Source organism: Mastigoproctus giganteus, chromosome 11 (assembly GCF_048544385.1).
Source record: "Mastigoproctus giganteus isolate SK-2022 chromosome 11, ASM4854438v1, whole genome shotgun sequence".
In the NCBI taxonomy this organism is placed as follows: Eukaryota; Metazoa; Arthropoda; class Arachnida; order Uropygi; family Thelyphonidae; genus Mastigoproctus; species Mastigoproctus giganteus.
In genome coordinates this window covers 2,666,967-2,683,124 of record NC_143585.1, presented here as the reverse complement: position 1 = coordinate 2,683,124, position 16,158 = coordinate 2,666,967, and the positions used below count along the sequence as shown (strand labels likewise).

General features: G+C 38.3%; 1 protein-coding gene across 1 annotated transcript in view; it reads right to left on the bottom strand.

Moving 5' to 3' along the window:
- The window catches only part of LOC150077646 (transmembrane 9 superfamily member 1-like), a 274,121-nt gene that overhangs the window by 47,171 nt on the left and 210,792 nt on the right, over positions 1 to 16,158 (bottom strand). The window lies entirely within an intron of this gene.

Here is a 16,158-nt window from a genome sequence, read left to right as displayed (position 1 = left end):
GAAGCAGGCAGAGTAGTAGTAGTAATAGTGGCATGTGATGCAAGAAAGCAAGCATATGAGTTTATTCAGCAACAGCCAAAAAAAAATAAAAATTCACACAACCATTCCCTCTAAATGTTTGTCCAGTTCCTCCTTAAATTTATTTGACCTATCAACTTCCACAACGACAGATGGAAGTTTGTTCCAGCAATTAACCACCTGCTGGCTAAAGGAAAATTTCTGCATATCTATTCTACATCTGTCTTTCCTCAATTTGAATTTATTCCCCCTTAGGTTCGTAATCTGAACAAGTGGAAGGATTCCATCAGAATTCAGCATGCTCAACCCATTCAAGGCCTTATACACCTCAATCAGATTACCTAGCAAGTGCCTAGCCTCCAGCCATTGCAATTTGCAGAACTTAAGCCTCTCTTTGTAAGAGAATCCCTCCATTCCCCTCACCAATCTTGTTGCCCTTCTCTGTACACACTCAAGCAAATCTATATCCTTCCTAAAATGAGGCCTCCAGACCTGTACGCAGTACTCAAGGCATGGCCTGACCATTGCCTTATACAGAGGGATGTGATAAATGGATATTCTTTAGACTGCTGCAATGTCAGAAGTGAGGACCCCATAAATTGATTATTAGCATTAGTAGAGGCATTTGATGCAAGAAAGCAAGCTTATGCAGCAGCAGCCAAAAAAAAAAAAAAAAAAAAAAAAAACCCACTTCCACTTCACCCCTCTGTTCGTTCAAAATACCTGTCCAGCTGAGCCTTAAACGTATTTAGGCTATCAACTTCCACGACAAGGGATCGAACTCTGTTCCACCAACCAACCAACCACCCGCTGGCTAAAGGCAAATTTCTGCACGTCTATCCTACATCTGTCTTTCCTCAATTTGAATTTATGCCCTCTCAGGTGATTATTCTGAGCGAGAGGAAGAATCCCATCAGCATTGAGCATGCTCAAACCATTCAAGGCTTTATACACCTCTATCAGATCACCTCGCTGGTGCCTAGTCTCCAGACACTGTAATTTGCAAAACTTAAGCCTTTCTTCGTAAAAGCACCCCTTTGTTCCATTCACTAATCTTGTTGCCCTTCTCTGTACTCGTTCCAGCAGCTCTACATCCTTCTTGAAATGAGGCCTCCAGACCTGTATACAGTACTCTAGGTGTAGCCTGACCATTGCCTTATACAAGGGAATAATCACCTCCTTATCCCTGCTAGAAAAATTCCTATATATCATTGACAATACTCCATGAGCTACTCTTGCAGCCCATCTGCACTGCTCAGAGAACTTCATATCTGCCTGCACAACCACCCCCAGGTCCCTTTCATTCTCTACCACTGTCAGTGTAGTACCACAGAGTTGATACGTTGCTCTGGGGTTGCTGTTTCCCATGTGTAGTACTTTACATGTGTCAATGTTAAACTTCATTTGCCACCTCTCAGCCCATCTGCTCAACCTTTCCAGATCCTGTTGCAGCAGCACAGTGTCAGTAGTGTCCTTGACAACCCTGCCTACCTTTGTATCGTCTGCAAACTTCGACATTAAGCTTGATATACCATCATCAATATCATTTATGAATACAGAAAACAATAATGGACCCAACACTGAGCCTGAGGGACTCCACTAATAACATTAGTCCACGACGAGCAGTGTCCATTGATTACCACTCTCTGTCTTCTCCCCCTCAGCCACCCCTTTATCCACAGCAGCAATTTGCCTCCAATGCCACACTGCTCCAATTTGTGCAGCAGTCTTCCATGTGCAACAGTATCAAAAGCCTTTCTAAGATCCAAGTATATAATATCAAAGTTATTCCCTGCATCCAGTTCCTTTGTGACTGCATCATAGTATCCAATCAAATTGGTCAGGCAAGACTTCCCCTTAACAAAACCATGCTGTGTCCGAGCTATAGCTGAAGTCTTGTCTAAATGATCCTGCGGTGCTTCTTTAACCAGTGCCTCCATTAATTTTCCTGGAACAGAAGTTAAACTCACAGGTCTATAATTACCTGTGTCAGCGTTTGATCCTCCCTTGTGAATTGGGGTGACATTTGCACATCTCCAGTCTGTGGGTACCTCCCCCCGGTCCAAGGAAGCTCTCATAATTATGACTAGGGGTTTGCTTACATCCTTTGCTGCCTCCTTTAATATAACTGGATAGATCCCATCCACCCCGGGTGCCTTTCTTGTGTTTATCTTCAACAATTTCTCCTCCACTTTACTCTCAGTTATTACAAGATTCTCTAGCTTACTGCTAGAGTTGAATACACCTCTGGCTTTCCCCTCGCTAAATAACTCCTCATGTGTGAATGTCGATGCAAAATATTCATTTAGTTTGTTAGCTACCTGAGCAGGATCATCAACAGTTGACCCATCGATATCAAGTGGACCAATCTGATTCATCCCCTTCCTTCTAGAGTTTACATAAGTAAAGAACTCTTTGTGCTGTTTTTCTTTGCATCCCTTGCTAAAGATTTCTCGTAATCTGCCTTCGCCTGCCTAACCTCCTTTGTAACTTGGTTACAGATCAACTTGTATCTATCATAGGCTTCTGTGTTACGTGTTAATTTGTATGTATCCCATGCATGTTTCTTCTCTGCCATATGCCTCATCAGTTCATCTGACATCCATTTAGGCCTAAACCTTGAACAATATTTCTTAGTTGGTATGTATAGCCTAGTAACTTCCAAGATAAGTTCTTTGAATGCTTCCCATTTTGCATTCGCTGTTGGTAACATCATCAGTTGGTCCCACTGTATAGAATTTAAATACTGTCTCAGTCCATCGTAATCACCTTTAGGAAAGCAATAACCCTTCCCTTTACCCCTAATGGTAGTTACCTCTTTGAACAAATCCCACTTGAGCACACTGTGATCACTGCCACCTAGTGGTTCATTTATCTGCAGATTCTTAATGCATGAAGAATCACTGCTGATAATCAAATCAAGAGTATTCTTCCCTCTAGTTGCCTCCTGAACATGCTGATGTAGAAAACAATCATCCAATAAATCCACAAAAGCCTTGCTAGTGTGTGAGTGACCAGCCCCCAAATTCCAGTCAATATCTGGGAAATTAAAAGCTCCCATTATAAGACTCTCTGATTTACTGGCCCACTGTATTTCCCTGTACAGTATCTTATTATACTCATCAGAGTCATTAGGCCTATAGCACACTCCTACTCTCAATTTTGATCTCCCAATGCTTATGTCACACCAAACTGACTGGACACTGGCTTCACTTCCTTGGATTCTATGTATTTCTTAACTAATAACATAACCCCTTTCCTATCCAGTCTATCCTTTCTGTAGACGTTGTACACCACAAATTCCAGTTCTGCATTTCTTATATCTGTGTGACACCAAGTCTCTGATATCCCAACAATCTCTGATATCCCTCAAATTCATCAAATTTATTTACTAAACTCCTAGCATTGGTGTACACGCAAGTATACATGCACCTATTTCTATTCTTAGCTACCCTAACACAACCCATGTGTTTACTTGTACCGCAATGACTCCCGGCAGTCTCTGAAATATCCTGCATCTTGTTTTTCAGGCTTCTGCTCATTCCAATAGAAGCAGTGCAAGAATCTCTTTCCCCTCTGCCAGTGGCTACTGTTAATCTATTAGTCTTTGTCTCCCCCTAGGCTAGCAGTTTTCCGACCCATCTAACACTGCCTCGATAGCATCAGCAAATATTCTTGCACCCTTTCTATTTAAGTGTATCCCATCCCTGTAGAAGCAATCTCTCCTGTTAACAAGTACAGTCCAGGCTGAAACAAATTCTACCCCTTGAGCCTTGCACAATCTTTCCAGGGCCGAATTGATCGACAAGGCTCTCATGATATACTCCCTCCTATCGTGTCTGGGCAGAATTGCAGACACTTTCAAATTCAACCCTATTTCACAGCTTTTTTTCAACAGTGACCTGTACTTGTTAAGTAATTCTTCCGATCTCCTACTCTTGATATCATTAGTGCCATTAGATCACTATTGTTTCTGATTCATAATTGACATTGAAGGGGATAAAGGGCATGATGCCAAAATTTGTAGACAATGTAAAGATAGGGAGAGTTGTTAATGATCACTGCCAAGAGCACTCCTTCAGGATGATTTGAACTGGTTTCAAGTATGGTCATAGAATGGCAGTTATATTTAAATGCAGCAAAATGCAAGGTCATACACTAGGAGAATAGCAACCCCAAAATAATTCATACACTTGATGGGGACAAATTAAAAACAGCAGAGGAAAGAAAGGGATTTGGGAGTTATGATTAGGGTGGATATGAAATTCTCTGAACTGTGTAAAAAGGAAGCCAGGAAAGTCCACAGTGTTCTATCAATGATTTATCAAACAATAGCTTGTAGAGGCTGGACTTGGAATAATGTGTCCATGTGAGGAGACCTCAATGAGTTTCTTGAAAGTGGAGTCCAAAGATGGGCTATGTATACTACAGAGCTTAGCAATCAGGCACCGCAGAGGGTACCTGATTGAGGTCTAAATGAATGAAGGTGAAATTTTGAACGTCACAAATGCTTCCTCCATGAATTCAAATTATAGCGGATTGAATGATTCTAATTTACTTTTTATATATCTCATTTTTTTATATCTTCCCTTTTATTTTTATCATTATTTTATACTTTTGTTATTAATATTAATTGTTATTTCTTTTTTTTTTTATGGACATGCAGCAAATGCCTGTGGTTTCCTTGCACTATACAGCTAATGCTAAAACAGTGCAGGCCTCAGGACTGTCCTCCTCCTCATGCTTCACAATATGTTGTAAAAAACTGAGGTTTTTTTCTCCCTCATTCAGATGATTTTTCTAAGCATTCCATGCAATACCATTGGATATTCCTTGCCTGGCCCATCCCTTATTGGATGCAGTGGTTTGTTGAATTTTTGTGTGGCAATGGTCTTGGGAAAGCACTCTCATCTTTATTAAAAAGTTGTTCTTTGATAGCTTCTTGAATTAAAAAATTATCAGCCTAGAATTGGAGTTGTGCATTACCCAGGAATTGACTAGGGCTATTCTGAATAACATTTCTATTGTAAGTTTTCTGTGCCGCTTCATAATCTTTTGAAGGCATGGGTACTAGGATGCCATCTGGTCAGACAGATCAACACCTTTTTTTTGACAGTGTTGTAACAAACCACATCAGGTTTTTTTTTTTATTATTAGTTCTCCTTTGTGTTCTTCCTGCGTACGTTAAGTTGGCTTGGATGATGAAACAGGATTTTCTAGTTGCCAAGAAACATTTTCCATAAAATGTGAAAGGCCTCATTGATAAAAATGATAACTCCAAAACTTCTCTTACAGAACAAACAACAAGCTTACTGAAAACCAACCAATAAATGACAACTTTCTTATATTCACCTGAGAAATATATAGGATTACATATACATTGGTGATCAATTTTGAGAATGAGAGATCCTGCATGCTCTGAGTGTTTTTATTGGTCAGTTACAAATGTTTTGGTAGATTGTGTACAACACTATGATAAGCTAGCAAGGTTCTCAGTTGTTTATTCTGAGGCTAATAGTTCGAAATTGCTGAGTGATTTTACTAACCAAATTAATCCAGTAGATCTGTATGAGACTAAAGTAGACTAGTAAGGTTTGGAGTTGTTTATTTAGAGTGTGAAAGTTTAAAATTGCTGTGTGTTATTATTGACCAGGTGTGAACTGTAGCCAAAAATCTACCTTTCCTTTGTATTCATTGCAGCTGTTGATAAGCTCAAAATAGTTTGTTCTGAATGTGAGAGATTGAGACTGCTCAAGTGCATTTTTAGCTGTGCAGAAATTTTTGTATAGGTATGTGAGTAAGGCTGCACAAATTTAGAAGTTTTTTAGGAGTTTACATACATACTAAAATATAATTTAGTTTGGTCTATGAACAAGACTAAGCAAGGTGACAATTTTGAAGTTTCTAGCCTGACTTAGTCTTGGCTAGACAGTACCAAATTTTTATATTGTGGGGTATTGTATTATAAGACAATATAATTATATTGTATCATATTATACTACAATATATATTTTTTTATTTATTTATTTTTTTTTTATGTGAACCCCAAACACGAGAGGTATTAGAACCTATAGTACTTAGTACCGTGCTTCGGTTGGAGGATGAGGAGACGAAAGAAGATATTTGTTGACATTGGACTTGAACTTCTGTAGATTGTAATATTCAGGAAATACGTATGAAGGAAGGTTGTTCCAGAAAACGGCAGTTGAATGAATAAATGAGGAAGATGAAAAGTTGGTTCTGTGGGTTTGAAGTTGGACAGTAAATGGATGTTGGCTGGTGGCGGCACGTGTTCAAACTGTTTTGAAAGAGAGAGAGAGCGGGAATTATAGAAGCCAATTCGGAAGAACAGTGCCCACGAAAGTATTTGTAGAAGAGGCATGCAGCAGAAACAGTATGTCTATGAGAAAGCGAGTGGAGAGACTCTGTTAGAGATGAATCATTAATTAAGCTAACTGCCCTCTTCTGAATAGAATCTAGAAGCCTGAGAGAGGTTTTGGGCCCCCCCAGATGTGGGAACAATATTCCATAGCAGGGCGGATTTGCAATTTATACAGAGTGAGCAGCTGTTTGGAAGAAAAGTAACGCCGAGAGCGAAAGAGAAAACCAAGTTTTTTGGATGCAGAGGAAGCAATAGTTGTAATGTGCTTGTGCCAAGAGAGATTAGAAGTCAGGGTAATCCCCAAAAGAGATATATCATTTTGCCTAGAAATTGTAGTGTCACTAAAGATAAGCATAGCAGCAGAAGAATCCTTTTTGCGAGATATAAGACAAGACTGAGTTTTAGAAGGGTTGAAATCAACTAAGTTGTCTTTGCCCCACTGGAGAAATACCTGAAGATCGGCATTTAAGGAACTGGTAGCAGATTTTCGAGAAGTTGAAGCTGATTGAGCAGGACAAGGTTTCTCAAAATGGAAAGTGGAATGCAATGTGCTATCATTGGCAAAACTATGGATAGGATTTCCAGTCAATGGAAGAAGGTCATTAATATACAAGAGGAAAAGAGTGGGGGAAAGAATTGAACCTTGGGGGACACCGGCATTAGTGGAGAAGTTAGAAGACAGAGCGCCATCTACCATCACCCTCACTGAGCGATCAGAGAGAAAACTGGATAACCAATTACTAAAAACAGTTGGCAAACCATAAGATGGAAGCTTGTTTAGAAGACCTTTATGCCAAACACGATCAAAAGCCTTTGAGATGTCAAGAGCAACTACTTGTGTTTCACCGAATCTTTCCATTGAATTAGTCCGTAAATGGGTAACATAAGCCAGAATATCACCAGTGGATCGACACTGACGGAATCCATACTGGCAATCGTTGATCAGACGGACGGTTTCTAGGTAGTTTGAGAGTTGGCGGTTAATTGATTTCTCCATTACTTTAGAAAGAGTAGAAGTAATTGCAATGGGACGATAATTGGATGGGAGGGATTTGTCACCCTTTTCAGGGACTGGCTGGATATGAGCAAATTTCCAAGCAGAAGGAAAAACACCTTTAGAATAAGAGAGTGTAAAAAGGCGGCAAAGAACAGGAGTAAGTTCAGGAGCACAGGTTTTCAGAACAAGTGTAGAAATACCATCAGGACCTGGAGCTTTCTTAGCATCAAGATTCATCAAAATCCTTCTGATATCCTTTTGAGACGACCACAGGTGGCATTGAATGGAGCGTGTTGGGAATGGTTGGAGGTGTTTTACCAAGATCATCAATACATTAGCTGGAAGAAAAATGGGATGCTAGCAGGTCAGCTTTATCCTTGGCTGAAGTGACAATAGAACCATCTGGTTTGGACAGAGGTGGGAGCAGAGATGGGCAAAAGTTGCGGGCAATAGCTTTGGCAAGAGACCAGAATGCTCGGCTACCATTAGGGCAAGAAGCAAGTTTTCTACTCTTAGCCTGTTCAAACTCTAGTTTGGACTGATTAATAACTGCTTTACAATTGTTGCGGGCTTTGGTGTAGGCAGAAAATGAAACTGAAGAATTAGAAACAAGCCAATTACGATATGCAACATTCTTCTCTTGAACAGCCTTAGCACATTTATTGGAAAACCAAGGTTTAGATAAAGGACGAGATTTTAAAGTGGACTGTGGGATAAAGGATTCCATTCCTGCAAGAATAATTTCACTGACACGATCTGAGCAAACATTGACATCAGAAGTTTTGAAACAGTAATCCGACCAAGGAAAAGAAGAAAAGAAGTCTCGCAGGTCATCCCATTTTGCATTCTTGTAATGCCAAACAACACGAGGTTGGGAATAGCCATGAGATAACGGTTCCATTGGAGAAGAGACAATCACCAAGTTGTGATCTGAAGTACCTAAAGGACCTCTCACTTTGACCATGTACTTAGAAGGGTTGTTTGTGAGAAAAAGATCAAGCATATTGGTTGTATGATTAGGATTGTCTGGTATTCTTGTAGGTAAATGAACAATCTGTGCAAGGTCATTAGTAATTGCAAAAGCCTCAGCATCTCGACCTGCTGGGTCGTTGTGACTAGAAAACGGAAGCCAGTTGGAGTTGTGAACATTAAAATCAACCAAGGAAAATTACCTCACTGTTAGGAAAGTTGGACTGGAGAAAGTCAAGTTGCAAAGAGAGGAAGTCAAAGAGCTCCAAGTGATTAGTGGAGTTGGGAGAACGGTAGAGACAACAGATGAATTTGACACAATGAGGTAGAGAGATTTTAAGCCAGAGAAGATCAAAGAGAGGAGATTCCAAATTGCCAAGTCTCTGACGGGGAATATCAGAACGGACATATGCACAAGTACCACCTTTGAGGCGAAAGGAATCATACAGTGAATAATTTGGGCATCTGAGACGAGCAGTAGTTGAATCAACTGATAACTGAAATTCTGTCAGAAAAAGTACATGGGGTTTGGCAGACTGCAAGTGGAAATGTACATCGTTGAGATTAGAATTAAGACCACGTATATTTGTGAAATGAATTAGGAAGTGCTTGGGAGGTTTAGATCTTTTCGCAGATAAGCTTACTCTATTAGTTTGACAATTCATGGTATATTCAATAGTAAGAAAAAGTGGATGGGACATGCTGTATGAAGTAATTAAAAATTTTGGATATGGCGTACACACGGTAAGAATATACCCAGATCCTTGACATACAGTGGCCTCGACAATGCTCCCCGCATACACACTACTCGGACTCCCTCCAGTCACTATCTGGCAGAGTAGAGGTAGCAAGATTATACACTAGCTGATCCGGAAGCCTCCTAGAGAGTTACCAATAGGTTCGGTCCGGTGTACTAACTAGCGGCCGGCCTGTGAACACCATTTTAGAGCTGTACCCTCGAAATGTAAGGAATGGATCTCGCCACGATGTTCATCATAACCTCAAAAGTCATCAATCATACTGCATGATGGAAGAGATAGGGAAGGGTTGACCGGAACTTAGCTCTAGAGACTAACATGGGTTCCACCACTTCAAGCCTCCAATAAGCAAAGTGGTGGTATTGCACCGGTTGATGAGAGTCATCTACCACCTAGTACTGCCTGGTAACATAGAGGGGCAGCATTCCTCCATGTGGTGTGGGCGCCACACCCCGACCCCTGCTTACGTTGGTTCACACCTGTGTGATCACCCACCATGTACTTGTGCATGGAGGTTATACCCAGGATTACTAACAGTCCCACCACCACCGTGAAGGTGCAAGCAGAGGATTTGGCTGTCACAGACCGTCCGGACTTTGCCGAAACTGGGTCCACTTGACTTGAGTGTCACCCGAATATCAGTTCCATCAGCAGTTTAGACCCCCAGGTAGCAAGTACAGCTTGTCTGGCATATCTGAGAGAATGTCTGTGACTACCTCAAGGACCAAGGCTCTGTGTGGTGTGCCTTTTTGCTGTATATATACATATATATACAGCAAAAAGGCACACCACACAGAGCCTTATTCATACAATTTAGTAATACCATACAAACTTGTTGAACAGCCTAAAATTAGAGCTAATCATGTTGCTCACCAGATACTGATGAACAGTAAACTTCCAATCAAACTATACCCTGATACCATACATCTCTGTGAAAATATGTCTAAAATTGGTAGAAACCAAACTTTCACACTATCTGAACTGCACAAGGACTTTAAATCATCACAATAGGCAAAGCAGCTTATTTAGACAATGTATGGAAAGAACAGAGCCTTAACTTTGGCCCAAAACCAAATTATGGGGTCTATGACTTCTTAAGAACCTTAACCACTCCAAAGATTTAACATGCAAGGATTGTGGCTTTCCTTTAAACTTGGAAAAATGCCAGATTTTTGCTAAACTATAGACCCATCTGCCTTCTATGCAGTATCTTCAAGATCTCTAAGCACCTTATCCTTAATAGAATCCAATCTGAAATCAACTAGATATTAATTCCTGAACAGGCAGGATTTGGAATAAGCAGATTCTGTAGCTCACAGATCCTTAACTTGACTAAATCTATTGAGCCTAGCTTTGAACAGAAGCTCATCAGCCACCTTTGTAGACCTCTCCAGTGCCTACTTACATTAAGGGGTTTTCTTTAAATCTGGAAAAATGATGCTGAGAACTATAGACCCATCTCCCTTCTATGCAGTATCTTCAAGATCTATGAGCCCCTTATCCTTAATAGAATCAGACCTAAATCCTATCCTTAACAGAATCCAACAAAAGGGATAAAGAAGTGATTATCCTTTGTATAAGACAAGGTTAGGTTGCATCTTAAGTAATGTATACAGGTCTGGAGGCCTCACTTTACGAAGGGTATAGATCTGCTGGAATGGATGCAGAGAAGGGCAACCCAATTGAAGGGAACAAAAGTGTACTCTTACCTAGAAAGGTTTCAGTTCTACAAAATGCATCTTGAGACCAAGCACCTGCAGGGAGATTTAATTTGAGATGTTTAAAGCCTTGAATGGATTGAGTAAACTGAAAAGTTAATGGTATTCTTCTACTTTCTGAGACTACACACAAGGGAGCATAAATTCAATTTGAGGAAGGATGGTTGCATTATAGATGTGCAGAAATTTTCCTTCAGCCAGCAGGTGGTTGATCATTGAAATAGGCTTCCATCTGTTGTTGTAGAAGTGGATGAGTTGAATATATTCAAGGGAGAACTAGACAATTGAAAGGTACAGATGGGAAGACTTTTTTCCCCTCTTTCTTTGGCTGATGCTATATAAGCTTGCTTTCTTACATCATTTCGTAACAGAGAAGAAAAATGCATGGGATGCATATAAATTATCAAGCGACTCAGAAGCCTATGGCAGATATAAGCTAGTCTGTAATCAGGTCACAAAGGAGGTTAGGCAGGCAAAGGCAGATTACGAGAAATCCTTGGCAAAAGATGCTAAGAAAAACAGCAAGGATTTCTTTACTTATATAAACTCTAAAAATTAATTAGATAGTATGAATCAGAGCTGTACTACTCAATATGTTCTACGTTGATAATAACATTAGTAAAATAATAAGAGGAGTTTACCTCAATATAGTGCGTAGAACACTTCCGTATGATACCCTCCAGAAATTAAAATGGAAAAATCGACAACTTACCAGTACATAGAGTAAAATATAAATAATTAAATAATCAATTTAACACAATTCAAATCAATTTAAAACAATTAAAAATCAAATTAACGCAATTAAAAGAATCTAACGAAAATATTCAAAATGATTTTCCTTCCTGAAGCTGACAACGCTTTTCGACCGTATGTCGTGATCACAGGAATGAAAATTACCGAATCGGGTTAAACCTGATACTTAAATAGAGATTATTTGTCTTTGCGCATGCGTGTAAAGGTCCACGCATCGGAGATCAAATATGGCCGCCGAACATTAACGGAATTCTCGTGTAATTTAATTTCAACAGTTTCTGCAATTAATAGTCGCGCATAATTACGTTGAAGATTAAGTATTTTGGCCTCGTTAAATAAAAAAGTATGTTTTTCGTTAATGGCATGAAAGGCTAATTCTAACGCTGCTGAACGAGAAGCACAAACTGAGGCTTCATGTTGATTTACACGAATATTAAGAGAAAATCGGGTCGAACCTTGATAAGACGAGTCGCAATCACCACATGAAATGTTGTATACCAGATCATTAATTTGTGTTGTGAATGCTGAAAGAACCGAGCGATTGTTCAGTATAGTATGTAACTTCTGTATTGGCCTAGCTACAATTTTAAATTCGGTATCTTTAAAGAATCTGTTAAGCTGTTTGTGCCACTGTTCAACATATGGGACAGAAATAAAGTGTTTTTTGATATTACTATTGTTGATTGGTGTAGTATTTTGTATCCTATCCTTAGCTTGTACCTTAATTCGATTTATTGTGGTAATGGAATAACCCCTATTTAAGAATCTGCTAGTTAATATTTGTATTTCTGAGTCCAAAGCAGAATCTGTCGTTGAATATTTATAGGCATTAAGAAATTGATTAAAGATAATCGATCTTTTGTAGGTGAAAGGGTGATAGCTTTTATAATATAGAAGCGTACCGGTGTTTGTAGGTTTTCGATAGATGCTAAATTGTATCTTATTTGAGTCCCGGTTAAGCGTGAAATTTAGAAAGTTTAATGACTTTTTTATCCGTATCCTCCCTTTCCAATGTAAATTTGAGTCTAGAATGAATATTATTAAACGAATGTAAAATGTCTTGGATAGTATTACTACCGGTAATAACTAGAACATCGTCTAAATACCTCCCATAGTATGTGATACGGGTTCGAAAAGGTGTTAAATGTATCTGCTCAATCGTTGAGAGAGAGAGATCTCTGACATTAAGCCACTCAGGCTCAAACCCATTGGTAATCCAAAAATTTGTTTGTACACCTTGTCTCGAAAGGTGATGTAGTTAGCCTCAACTAACAGTTTAATTAAGTGAAAAATTTCCTTAATAGGTAGCTTCGTATAATTAATTTGTGTCGAGTTTTTATTTAACATATCCCAAATAATATCTAATGTGTATTCAACGTTTACATTTGTATATAATGAGGTAACATCTAGTGAGAATAAATTGTCATTGTCGCCGAGTCTACAGTCTTTAAGCTTATTAAATAATGTATCGTAGTTCTTAATCCCAAATTGTATTACCTGTCTAAAGGGTTTTATAATGTTATATACATGTGTGGCTAAGGATGAAAATGCCGAGTTCCTGTAGGAAACAATAGGTCGAATAGGAAACCCAGTCTTGTGTAATTTTACCTGACCGAAAAGTGCAGGAATATTGTATGTTCTGGACTTCAATTCCTTTAACCGAACCATAGTAATGTAGTCGTTTTTTCGATACGCGGTTAACGTTTTATTGTATTGATTGACCAAATTGGTAAACAGTGTCAGGTCTACTTCACGATAAGTGGAGGTATCTGACACAACTGAATCTAACTTATTAATATAATCATGTTTATCTAGTATTACCACTGTATCACAATCAATTTGTGATATTAATATCACAAGGCCTTGAATGGGTTGGGCACACTGAATTATGATGGGATCCTTCCACTTGTTCAGATTAAGAACCTAAGGGGGTATAAATTCAAATTAAGAAAAGACAGATGTAGAATAGATGTGCGGAAATTTGCCTTTAGCCAGCGGGTGGTTAATTGTTGGAACAAACTTCCATCTGTCGTTGTGGAAGTTGACAGGTTAAATAAATTTAAGGAGGAACTGGACAGGCATTTGGAGGGAATAGTGTGATTTTTTTTATTTTATTTTTATTTTATTTTTATTTTTTTGGCTGATGCTGCATAAGCTCATACAGTTGCTTTCTTGCATCACATGCCACTACTACTACTACTTCTATACATGGTTTACAGTTTCACCAATGACTTCAACCTGTTATGTTTAATCCACTGCCTCTAGGAGAATCAACACTATTGATCTGGGAAAGAGATTCTATATGCTTCTTTTCTCAACACTATTGAGAAAAGAAACAGATGGCATCTCCAGAAAAATGGCCTACTCCAAGGTAGTATTTAGCTCCTTTGCTCTTTAACATCTACATAAATGACAAGCCCATTTTTTGAGTTTTTTTTATCCCAACAATTTAGCTCTCTTGTCACCCAGGCTAAAGATTTTCAGATTGTTGAAAACGCCTTGACTCCAGCCATGATCAACATTGGCAAGTAAGATCAAAAGTAGTCTTACGAGCAAATCCAAAATAATGAAATTCAGCTTGTTCCACCTTAGGAACAAGGATGTTAACATACCATTCCAATGTCTTGGAATGGCATTCAGTTTATAATAAAAACCCAATATACCATTTCACACTCATTAGCCTTGATTTCTTCACTTTCTGGGGTTTTCATTATCAAGTTCAGACTCTATAGTTTGTCCATACTAAGTTCTGATGCAATTATTCTAATTGTTAAATGATGAACAATTTAACAATTATCATGCCACAACTTGAACCCATTTTTATCAAAGAATCACTAAGATAGACCATGCAATTAAGATGATAAATACCTTTCAGATTGGCTCAGTGTTATAGAGTTCTTGTGTTTACTGCAAGACTTTCTAAATCAATTGGAAACAAAAATATTTTATTTTTATAATGTGAAATAATGATGTCTCTAGTTGTGTGATTATTGTTAACTCTTCTCATCTATTTTGTACCGGGTTATTTATTATTTTTATTTTTTTGTGCATTATTGTGTTAATGGGTTTTAGATGTGTAGCTAAATAAATGTATATGTGTACATTGTATGTAGGTAAATCAGGAAATAAATTTTTCTACATTTTAATATAAATATTAAAATTAAAGCAAACTATAGCAGATCCTATCTTATCTAGTAGTTACAGAATGTCAATGATTTAGAAAAATAAAAAGTATTTTGATGGCCAAATAATTCACTGTATATGCCAAAAAAAAAAAAAAAAAAAAAAATCAATTCTAATTTATAAAAACTTTGGCAACAAACACATTTTATTAATATGGCAAAAATAAAAGTAGCAATGCTATTCAATTCAGCTGAGAAAAGTAATCAAAAATAGGACAAAACATATAACACTACCATATATGCAATAACTATGAAGTAAATGTCCAATAACTGTCCACTTGATATCGATGGTTCGATCGTTGATGATTCTGCGCAGGTAGCAGACAAACTAAATAAGTATTTTGCATCTACATTCACACATGAGGAGTTATTCAGAGAGAGGAATGCCAGAAGTTTATCAAACTCTGGCAGGGAGCTAAATGATTTTGTAATAACTGAGAGCAAAGTGGAGGAGAAATTGCTGAAGTTAAACATAAGGAAGGCACCTGGGGTGGATGGGATCTATCCAGTTATATTAAAGGAGATAGCAAAGGAAGTAAGCAGGCCCTTAGCCATAATTATGACAGCATCCTTAGATTCAGGGATGGTCCCCACAGACTAGAGATGTGCAAATGTTTCCCCAATTCACAAAAGAGGATCGAAAGGTGGCACAAGTAATTACAGACCTGTAAATTTAACTTCTTTTCCAGAACAAGTCACTGGTTAAAGAAGCACTGCAGAATCATCCAGACAAGACTGCAGTTATAGTTCAGTCACAGCATGGGTTTGTTAAGGGAAAGTCTTCTCACCAATCTGATCGGATTACTATTACTAGTATATATATTATTAATATATACTATATATATAGTAATATATATATATAGCATATATTACTATATATACTTTGTGACTGCATCCGATAGTAATCGGATGCAGTCACAAAGGAACTGGATACAAACAATAATTTTGTTATCGTATACTTGGATTTTAGGAAAGCTTTTGTAACTGTTACACATGGAAGACTACTGTACAAGTTACAAGTACAAGCACGGCATTAAGGGTAAGTTGCGACAATGGATAAAAGGATGGTTGAGTGGAAGAAGACAGAGTGGTAATCAATGGACACTGCTCTCTTCATGGACTAATGTTATTAGGGGATTTCCCCAAGGGTCCGTGTTGGGCCCATTGTTGTTTACTGTATTTATCAATGATATTGATGAAGGTATATCAGGTTTAATGTACAAGTATGCAGATGATACAAAGGTTGGTAGGGTTTTTAATGACAATAAGGAGGGTACGCTACTGCAACAGGATCCAAAAAAGTTGAGCAGATGAGCTGAGAGGTGGCAACTGAAGTTTAACATTGACAAATGCAAAGTACTGTACATGTGTAGCAGTAACC